This window comes from Panthera uncia, chromosome F2 (assembly GCF_023721935.1).
Source record: "Panthera uncia isolate 11264 chromosome F2, Puncia_PCG_1.0, whole genome shotgun sequence".
NCBI classification, from domain to species: domain Eukaryota; kingdom Metazoa; phylum Chordata; class Mammalia; order Carnivora; family Felidae; genus Panthera; species Panthera uncia.
The window spans coordinates 38,043,834-38,053,864 of record NC_064812.1 but is presented as its reverse complement, the minus strand read 5'-3'; positions in this window follow the sequence as shown (position 1 = coordinate 38,053,864).

The following is a 10,031-nucleotide window of genomic DNA, read 5'->3' as shown; positions in this document are numbered from 1 at the left end:
GTTTTTTTTCTTGGGGATCCTTGCTTCTCTTTTATGCATACTTTTCCTTCTTTCAAACCTTCAAATAGCTCACAAAGCCACTATTTCCATCGTGCATCAACCTATTCAGTGACCAATGGATTCTTTCCATCCAGAATTCTTTAAATAATTTTTCTTTAAAAAAGACCATGACAAAGGGTGCAGACAAAGGGATGAATCACTATAGACTGAATTTTGGGCATGGAGGTAGGGTTTATATGGGCATGGAGGTAGGTTTGGGATTGAGAGCCTTAAATCATACTGCCTAGGCAACAGTCTTTATGAAAGCCTGAACTGAGGGACAAAGAGTCTAATTTACTGACTCAAGGTCCACCAACTAAAAAGAGGGAAAGTCAGGAGTGGAAGTCAGGTCTTCAGAAAGTGGTAGGTATAATGAGAAGCTGTGAGAGTTCCCAGGAATGCAGATGGACCCAGCTTTCTTTTCTCATAGGGGAGTGGAATCGAGGACAACCCTCCCCCCACACCAAGTTTGGGTCCTACGGCCATAAAATGCATTGGGATTATTGCTGGTTTGTGATACAAGAAGTAGGATGCCGATTAGAAGGAAGAAGACAAAATCCTCTTTTTTTTTGATATGGTGGGAAATGACAAGGGAGGAGACCAGGAGAGAAACTGCTACTATTAATTATTCAAAGCTAGATTCCCCTTTGAAGGTTGTTCTGTGACGAGAACAGTGTCACCAAAGTCCAAACCCTCTCCAGGGTCACCACTAGAAGGCCAGACTGTCTGATCAGAGTGGGTGCTCTCCAAAGTCATCCCCAGATTTTGACTGTCCCCTCTCTCTCTACATCAGGCTGCCAGAACTCTCCTGACAACCCCTAAGACAAAGTTGGCATCCAGTTTCAGGCTCAGTCATCTTAATTTTTCTGGTAGCCTTAGGGATAGTAGCAATTTTCTTTCAATTTAAAATTATAAAATAAGGTATCAGAGTTGCAGTATCAGAAGGCATGAAAAGACACTCATTCAAAGTTTAAAGAGAGATACACAGAGGCACCTGCTTGGTTCAGTTAGTTAAGCGTCCAATTTTGGCTCAGGTCAGGATCTCATGTTTGTGGGTTTGAGCCCCACGTCGGGCTCTCTGCTGTCAGCACAGAGCCTGCTTGGGATCCTGTGTCTCCCTCTCTCTCTCTGCCCGCCCCCCAACTCTCACGCATTCCCTCTCCCCCCTCTTTTTCTCTCAAAATGAATAAATTGGGGCACCTGGGTGGCTCAGTGAGTTAAGTGTCTGACTTTGGCTCATGTCAAGATCTCGCGGTTCGTGCATTCAAGCCCCACATCAGGCTCTGTGCTGACAGCATAAGAGCCTGGAGCTTGCTTCAGATTCTCTCTCTCTCTCTCTCTCTCTCTCTCTCTCAAAAATAAATAAACATTTTTAAAAATTTCAATGGATAAATAACATTTAAAAAATAATAAAGTAAGGAGAGATATACAAATATTCTGCAAAAACAATCATTAGCTCTTTCAAGGTCATAGAGCAGATTGGCAGGAGAACTGGAAAGGAGACTTGTTTTCTGTACTGTACGTTTCACTCACACATTTATCCAAGGGACCAGGATTTTGAGGAAATAGTGATACAAAAACCTTCGCATTTTATGGTATAGAAGGCAGCTTCATGTCAAAACTCTAAATTCATTCAAACGCCTGTAATTTTCATTTTTTTCAGTCCCTCTTTCCATCTGCAATCTGTATTGTTTTTGGCTCAGGCACCATTTTTTGATTGTCCTTGCTGCTTGCTGAGAATGCGATCTCTAAAGCACTCTGTTTAATCTTTGAATCAGCTCAGGAAGATGGAATTACCATCTCTGGAAAACTGCAGTTTCGTGTCAAGGAACTCACTGCAGCTGCAACAATAAGATGGAAATGTGGCTGGCTTGGAGGAGGCGAGGATAAAGGTATGGACAGGATTAAGAAAGCCTTGCTCGCCCCAGTGAGTAGAATGATCACATAAATCACAGGCTAACCTTGGCTCCACTCAGCTCATATTAAAGTATGTGGTGTCGCAGCCTCCCCTTAATTAGGAAATGTCATCTTGAGCATCAGGATGGAAGACACAGGTGCCAAAGAGGGGCCAGAGAGAGAACAGAGGATGAGGAGGAAGTGAATAATTTGGGGGACAGTGACTACTATTTTGATAGGAACCAGAACGTCTGCAATATTTCAAGAACTATGTATAAGGGCAAGAGCTCTTGGAAAAGTGCCTTCCAACTTCAAAATGTGCCTGACCATAAGAACGCTGATAAGCATGGGGGGAGAGCAGATGGAACGCTCTGGGCTGCTTGTGTTTCCTCTCTGGATAGTTATTCCGAGATCACATTTGCAGCTGCTTTCATCTGCTCTTCAGAAGTTCTTGTATTTGGGGAATCGTTAATTTTGAAATAAATACCTACTCACTGACATGGAAATGTAATTTATTAGCCAGCTACAGAACTAGTTATTACATTTTTAGAGAATCTGGAACTTTCCACCCTACTCAAGATGCCATTTGTGGACACTCAAGGTTTTCACACCTCATGTGGCCTCCATACTAGTGTCCTGAGCTAAGACATTAAAAATAATGCTCTCTTCAAGAAAAACATTTAAAAATTACGTTACCCAGGGGCACCTGAGTGGCTCAGTTGGTTAAGCTACTGACTTTGGCTCAGGTCATGATCTCACAGTTTGTGGGTTTGAGCCCTGCATCGGGTTCTGTGCTGACAGTTCAGAGCCTGGAGCCCGCTTCAGATTCTGTGTCTCCCTCTCTCTCTGCCCCCCCCCACCTCCGCGCACGCTCTCTCCCTCTCTCAAAAATAAATAAAACATTAAAAACTTTTGAAAAATTGTGTTACCCAATAATATGGATGGGGACATGGAAAAGGGTTTTTGAGTAAGAGAAAGAGCCTTGAAAGAATGACCAGCAGAGAAGAGACAGTGTAAAATGTAGTTGTAAACGCAAGTCTATTGAGAAACAATGCAGAGCCTCATCTTGTTAAAATGGGACCGATACATGTCGGGATTTGGGGCAACACAAGAAGAAGTTAGGGTAGGGCAGAGGTGACACCATGAGGAAACTGACCCCAGGATATCTAAGGCACAGTGTCTTCATATACAACAAGCTTAGGCATGGTCAGTATCAGCTGGTCCAAACCAGTAAGTAAGGTCAGGTCCCGAGAGGTTTGCAGCAGCAGCAGTGGGTAGTAGTGTGGGAGTCAGTTAGAACCACAGGGGTCATGGGATCAGAATCCAGACCAGGCTGTATAAGGGCCATGGCCAAGCAAAATGAAGTTCACAGTGTGTCCCAGTTCTATACAAGGTCAGGCTTTCGAGGCTGGGTAACCAAGCAGCTATGGAGCTGGAATCAAAACATCCAGATGGGCCCAGTCCTGAGAGTGAGGAAGATGGTGCTTCCATTTTAGGGCTACATTAAGCCCAGGGTTCAGCCTCCGAATGTGAAATCATGCTGCAATCCAACTTTATTCCAGATCATACTAGGGGGCAGGGCTGAGGCTACCTGTCTCATTCCTGTCCTGCTCAATTCCTGTCCTGCAGGATTGTACCAGGTGTTGGCCCTGTAGTAGGCATATGTTATTTGTCTGTCCAACTGCCCTTCTTTTCGGAATGATGCCTCTATGATTCAATGTGATTTGAGTATACTGCCCTCCCAGTACGCAAAGGGGGGAATGTGACTCAAGTCTGGCCAATCAGATTACTTCATCCCCCCTCCCACAGTGATTTATCTAGAGATAGGCACATGCACAGGCTGAGCCAAATCTTCTATTCTTCTCCTACTACCAGCATTTACTGAGTGCTTACCAAGTGCCAGGGACTACTCTAAATGCTTCATTCAGATGCATTATCTTATTTGACCCTCCTATCAATTCAATAAGGTAATGCTATGATTACCTCCCCCTTACAGATAAAGGAACTGAAACAAAGATAGGGTACTTTGTCTAAGATCAGACAGCTAGGTGGTAGAGACAGACTGTGTAACTAGGCAGTTTTGTTCCAAGGCTCGGGCTATTAATGTGTAAGGAGACATACTCACTTCCTCAGGGATTGTAAACTATAAGGATTATGTAGACCAGAGATACAAACCACCATCTCCCCTGGCCTCAGTGTGGGAGTTGTCTTCAGTAGAGGAGAGTGAGGCCATGTAATGTGAAAAGCAAAGGGAGAGAGAGAGAGAGAGAGAGAGAGAGAGAGAGACTCATAATATGGCTTGAATTCCTAAATCCAGGGGTGCCTGAAGCCATTCAATCCATGGACTTGTCAGCTATATGGATCAGTAAACTCCTTTTATGGCTTAAACTAATCAGAGTTGGGTTTTTGTCATTTGCAAAGGGTCCTGGCTAATATAGGCTTGTCTATAAGATATGTCAGTATCCACGGGAGAGCGGGGATTGGGGAAGGTCAGAGCAGAGGAAATGAGTCAGGATGTTAAAAACATGCCGGCATCCTATGACATGCCTACAATTGGGGCATTTCACAGCTCCAGTTGTCCTAACATTACCAGTGTGCCCTGCTCCCATCTACTCAGTGATGCTCTGTAGACATACTGACTGTCCCTCTGCAGACAGAGCCATGGCCCCTGGAAAGAAATCTAAAGATAAAGCAATGCAGGGCTATCACCTCACTAGGAGAAAATGTTTGATCTGTCTTATCAGTACCTGGGATTAGAGCACACTGCAAATAACCTGTAGAATGATGGCTGAAACACACACACACACACACACACACACACACACACACACACAGAGAGACACACACCCTTGGAAGTTGCGAAAAACAAGATAATCGCAATGCTTGTGCTTTGAAATACACCTTTAAAACACTGGGGGAATGAGGGATTGGTTGGTTTGTTGGTCAGTCCCTTAGGAATAACTAGATAGAGTTAACATCTGTTCCAACTTCAACTAATTAAAAGTAGCCTTCCTAGGCTCCTGGACTTACAGAGCAGAGCAGTTTGGTGTGGTTTGGTGTTGGGCTAATAATACAAGTGAAGTTCTTAGCACAGTGTCTGCCATGTAATAAGTACTTGTTACCCAAACACCATTGTTTTTTTTTTCCCCTCTTCTATGGCTTTCCAAAGATTTTTCAATAACTGGTATTATTTTTCTAATTAACAAATTCTATGGTGGAATGAGTGGGAAGGGCTTAATAACTGAATGGGCTATTGGAAAAAGAATCTCTAATCAACATTCCTGCACATGGACAAGGGTTAGAGGCAGAAAAGATTTTTAATTCAAACACCAAAACTGGAGAAACTGAGGTTAAGTAAATACCCAGGGTCACATAGTCTATGAGTAACAGCACTGCAATTAAAAGTTCAGGTTGGTACAAATTGTGCAGCCTCAGTCTGCATAGATGATGACACTAATCAAATCTTTATGCTTTTTGAGTGTATTATAATCTGAGTTTTTTAAAAAAAATTTAATGTTTATTTATTTTTGGAAGAGAGAGAGAGACAGAGTGTGAACGGGGGAGGGGCAGAGAGGGAGACACAGAATCCAAAGCAGGCTCCAGGCTCTGAGCTGTCAGCATAGAGCCCAATGAGGAGCTGGAACCCACGAACCGCCAGATCATGTCCCGAGCCGAGGTCGGATGCTTAACCGACTGAGCCGCCCGGGCGCCCCAATATAATCTGAGTTTTAAAGTCTGGATTACGGGCGCCTGGGTGGCTCAGTCGGATGAGCGTCCGACTTCGGCTAAGGTCATGATCTTGTGGTTCATGGCTTCAAGCCCCACATCAGGCTTGCTGCTGTCAGCCTGTCCGCACAGAGCCCACTTCGGACCCTGTGCCCCCCTCTATCTCTGTCCCTTTCCTACTGACACACTCTCTCAAAAAAGAAATAATAAAGAAACATTTAAAGTCTGAATTATCACAATTTTCTCTGTCATCAAATGAACTAGCTTAAAAAGTAGAAATTGCTTTGCTTACTCAACAGAAACTTTTAGAACTTTGTAGCGAAATGAACCTTAGAAATCAAATAGAGGTGGGGAAGACCACATTAAACAGATATCTTTAACTGTAGGACAGACATCTCAGAGTTTGGGTTGTGCCGACACCAGTTTTGACTCTTCACTAGGAAATCTAGTATACAACTTCTCTCAAGATTTTTTTTAATGTTTATTTATTTATTTTGAGAGAGAGAGAAATAGAGAGCAAGTGGGGGAGGGGCAGAGAGAGAGGGAGAGAGAGAATCCCAAGCAGGCTTCATACTGTCAGCGCAGAGCCTGATTCAGGGTTCGACCCCACAAACCGTGAGATGATGACCTGAGTCAAAACCAAGAGTTGGATGCTTAACTGACTGAGCCACCCAAGCTTACATGATACCAGAATCTTTTTTCCTCAGCAAAATTATTAAAATCTTGAGGCATCCTGAACACCATCTAGGAAATAGTGGAGTAAACGTCTGGAGTTCCTGCATAGGTGCACATTTTCTTCTATAAATCCTAATTATTTTCCTGCTAGCTGAGGCCCAGAGTGACAGACCCTTCATTTTTCTGCTCAGTGCACCTCAACTCCCCTCACTACGAAGCTCCTGTTGGGGTCTCCAGGTTCCTGTTCTCTTGTGCCCTCAGCCCCGGAGCGTGTGAGAGGGAAGCCAGAAACTGCAGCTGCCGGCCCAGGCCTCCAAACTCCGCTCCCCACACTGCAGTTCTGAATTCCCCCTGCGTGTAATTATAAAGTATGTGTTCAGCTATTTACTTTCCCTGTTCCATGCAGTGTGTAACTGAATAATACAGCTCACAAGTAAGCCCAGCTTTTCTGCTGCAAGGTCTGAATTAAAAAGATTACAACTCTATCATTCTAGCTTAAAAAGAAACCACTACTTACGTAGCTTTAAAAAAAAAAAATGGAAACAATGATTCTCTGTCTTCTCAGAGATGCAAGCAAAATGGTAGAATTAAGACGTTTACATGGGTTTTGTTGTTTCTGATGGCCCTAAACTGCCTCATTTAGAAAGGTAGAAGATAAAAAATGCCTGTGTTTCTTGAATTTCCAGGAACCGGGTCTGGCAGCTGATTCCCTGTTGTCTTTTAGAGTTTGGAGCAAGAAAAATTACAACCAAAGTGGTGTCAATTTGCTCTATTTATCTTGGGAATTAACTTTAAAGCTTAATTGTCAGAGACAGTGACCTCTAGACTCATGAAAATCCCCAGGGAATCACAAAAGTGGACTACTTGAGTGGAATGTAAATGTCACTCTGGGGTGACCTGGCCTACACAGCGCCTGAAGGAAAATGCTCAGCCCTAGAACGAAGGAGCTGACCCCACAAGTTTTTGTCCTTCATTTCTCAACATCCAGATCTGGTTCCTAATGCACTGCTTCTGTCTGACCCATGTTCCTGCTGCCCAGCTGGTTACAGAATTGCCTGTGGATGTGCCTTGTCACGGAAAGACTGGGTATCCTGAAACGACCTGAGTCAGCACCCAACTATTGACCCCAATCAGCTCCTGAATGCCCCTGAAGAGATGGTGCAGTGGGTTGAAGAAGTTCTGCTTGCTTAAGAAGAGGGTTCCTGGGCAGAGGGGCGCCTGGGTGACTCAGTTGGTTAGGCATCGGCTTCGGCTCAGGCCATGATCTCGCGGTTTGTGAGTTCGAGCCCCGCACTGGGCTCTGTGCTGATGGCTCAGAGCCTGGAGCCTACTCCGGATTCGGTGTCTCCCTCTCTCTCTCTCTGCCCTTCCTCCACTCATGCTGTGTCTCTCTCTCTCTGTCAAAAAAAAAAATAAATATTTTTTAAAAATTTTTAATAAATAAATAAAAAAAGAAGAAGAAGGTTCTTGGGCAGGATTTTGTCTGGAAACTTCCCTTTGCTCTGGCAGAATTTGGAACAAATGTTTGGCTGAAACCATATACTATCAAATTAATAGAACAATTGCAGGATAGAGAACAATAACTCAGAAAACAAAAATGCAAGCATACAGCTCATAAAGTCTACTTTATGGAAGTAGCACAATGCTGAAAAAGTACACGTTGTACTCAGTGGAATAACCACCCCCACCCCAACCCTGCCCCAGCGTGATCCATCTTGCACACATTCAACTTAAAAAAAGAGAGAGGAGGAGGAGGAGGAGAAAATCATTTGAGCAAATAATGGCCAGGCCTCGGCTGTGGTCAGTGGTAAGCCCAGATACTCAGCAGATAACATCACCATTGTAATGAGGTAACAGTGGACAGCCAGGAGAGAAACTGGGTTTGCTAACAGTCTTTTCTAAGTACAAAAAATTCTGTCGACTGGCCCTGCCCTAAATCATTGCCTTGTAAGAGAAGAGCACTCGTGGGGCGCTTGGGTGGCTCAGTCAGTTAAGCATCAGACTCTTGGTTTCGGCTCAGGTCATGATCTCACAATGTGTGGGTTTGGGTCCGCGCTGACAGCACAGAGCCTGCTTGGGATTCCCTCTCTCTCTCTGCCCCTCCCTCCACCTCTCTCTCAAAATAAATAAATCTTACAAAAAAAAAAAAAACCCAACCAAGAACACTGAAATAGATTACCCTCTAGTGTATACAACAATACCCTGTTTTGGAATCTGTTAGCATAAGTTCAGAGCTGGGAACCATGGTTAAGAGCTTTCTTTAAAATTTGGAGCTCATTGATTGATTTAACCTCGATTCACTCAGAGAATGTTGTTCTTTTTGACCAAAGCACAACATCAGAAGGGACTTTAATGGAATGATGGGAATGGTGGGATAGGTGCACTTAGCAAACCAGATGAGCCAAATCAATCCTGGTGATCACTGGAATATCAGATAAAGCAGCCAGATGAACCAATGACTGGATCTCAGAATGGTCTAAATAGGCCTTCAGGAGTGTTCACTCCTATTAGTAATGATTAACAAGGAAGTGGAAAAGGAAATTTGGGAATCAAGCATAGTTTATCTTTTCAAATTGGGAGAAAGTGAAAAGTCAATGAAAGAGAAAGATATGAAAAAATATAATCAGAAGGAAAATAATTTTTGTGATTTGGCATCTAAGGAAAACAAGGTAGCATGGAGAAGTGCTTGTTGGTTTCCAAGGTTTTCCTGTTCTAAGTTATACCAAAGCAACATTTTGGATCAATATTTTTCAAACAACCGATTTAGGGACCCAGGAAAGCTAGTTACCTGGGGAGATCTTTAAATACCTAGATTCCCAAATCCATCTATAGAGAAAGTCTCTTGCATGAGGAGGGAAACTGTACTTATCAAGTTTAATACGTACATTGAGACTGGACATTTAAAACATTCGCATAGAAACAGATAAGCAATAGGAGACCATCATAGGTTCTTGATGGATCAGAGGAAAGTGATCAAACAGATCTTTAGGGAAACAGTCTGGCAGTAGATACGGTTATGGAGCAGTTCTTCCCAAATTTAATCTACAGGGAAATCACCCAGGGATCTTGTTAAAATTCTCATTCAGTGGGTCTGGCTGCATTTCTAACCAGCCCCAGGTGAGGCCAACGCTGCTGGTCTTCCACCCACACTTGGGAAAGCTAAGTCTGGAGGGTGGCTGAGGCTGGAGTCGAGTACTCACAGGCTCACGATGTGGCACAGCAGACTACTGGGGTCAAGTCAACACCTTTTCCTTGGAGAGAAATTGTAGCTGCAATCTAGATGAGACTGCGAAGTATAACAGAAAGAGGCCCTTCTGGAACCAGGAGGTCCAGCTGTGGGCCATTGAAAGTCAACTGGCTTGAGAAACTTTCTGTCCTCCTGGGCCTCTGTGACCACACAGGCAAAATGATGGAATTGAATTATGTTGTCTCTAAAATAATTTCTCATCCCATGGTCCTAAATCCTCTAAACCCAACACAGACAATAGGGTCAAACCAACTTAGGTGGCCTTGTCTAAATCTGCAGGTTATTAGTAACTGTATTTTAAAGAATCAACATGAGTATCTTGCAACCTTTTGGTATGTTTGCTGTAAAACATGCATGTCCTTCCTATACATCAATTGTGTACGTTACTATTTAGACACGTAATTACACCCTAAAAAGGGGGAAATACATTTGCATGTGGGGGGTTGAT